Consider the following 1,171-nt stretch of genomic DNA (forward strand, 5'->3'; position numbering starts at 1 on the left):
CAGCATGAAGCTTTCCACTGGACATTTCATGCTAAGTCGGGCTAGTCTTAATTATAATTGGTCCTGGCTAGTTGCCAACAAAGCTATTAAATTCTTTATTTGCCCACCCTCTGGGTCTGTTTTGATCTTCTGGGAAAGATTTCTACCTTAACTTTACCCCAACTTCCATGGGTCTTTCCTGTTTTGCTAAAACATATCTTTCTTATCCTTCACCCACCTCATATGGCATCTGCAATTTCTTTAAATGTCCTTTAAAAATTATATTAGGCTGATCATTGGTGTGGTGGCCAGACCTCCAGGTTGGTTTTGGTTTGTTTTCTTTTGTTTTGATCATCTTCCCTTGAGTTTGGAACTCCAGCAGCTGGTTCTGTTTAGAGATTATTTGTTGACAATTCAAATTCCTCTTCCAAAAGATTTAACCAGTGGAAACATACTAAGTTAGATGAATTCATTGAAATTATTTTTTAATTGTATTTTAGGTATCATGGTTTTCAATATTAATAATGGCAGTGTATCATTGATAAACTATTCCAAAACCACATATTTCACCAGCATGTCAGCTTCCCTTTACCATTTTCTCACTGTTTCACCTTTAGTCTCCTATAGTGATTTGCTTCCTACAAAAGATCAATTCTCATTTTCTGTTACCTTGAGGTATTTGATGTTTACTTACTATGTTTCTTTATATACCACATATGAAGGTGATCATTCTGTGCCTGTCTCTGTCCTTTTAACTAACTTAAATCAGCAAGACACTGTCCAAATCCATCTATCTAGCTATAACCAGAAATCCGTTTTTGGACACTTGGATTGTTTCCAAAGTAGGGCCATTGTGAATATTGCTGCAATATATGTAGGAGTGCTAATTTTTTTTTCTGAAAGAAGTTTTTGTGACCTTGAGGTCAATGCCAAGAAGTGGAGTTGCTGATTCAATATTTCTATAACCAGTGGATAAGGATTTCTTTTGTCCAACATTTTAATCTTTATGGTGTGTAAGAGTCTTACTGTTGTGAGATATATCATTTTTTAAATTTGCATTTCCTTCATGAGTGATACAAAACATTTTATATTTTGTTCTCAGCATCTACATGTCCTTTTTAAATAGTTTTTTTTAAGAAACTGTGTAGGGTTTTACTTGTGTCATCAATAGGTTTAAATGTTGCATTGATAA

Source organism: Suncus etruscus, chromosome 19 (genome assembly GCF_024139225.1).
Source record: "Suncus etruscus isolate mSunEtr1 chromosome 19, mSunEtr1.pri.cur, whole genome shotgun sequence".
In the NCBI taxonomy this organism is placed as follows: Eukaryota; Metazoa; Chordata; class Mammalia; order Eulipotyphla; family Soricidae; genus Suncus; species Suncus etruscus.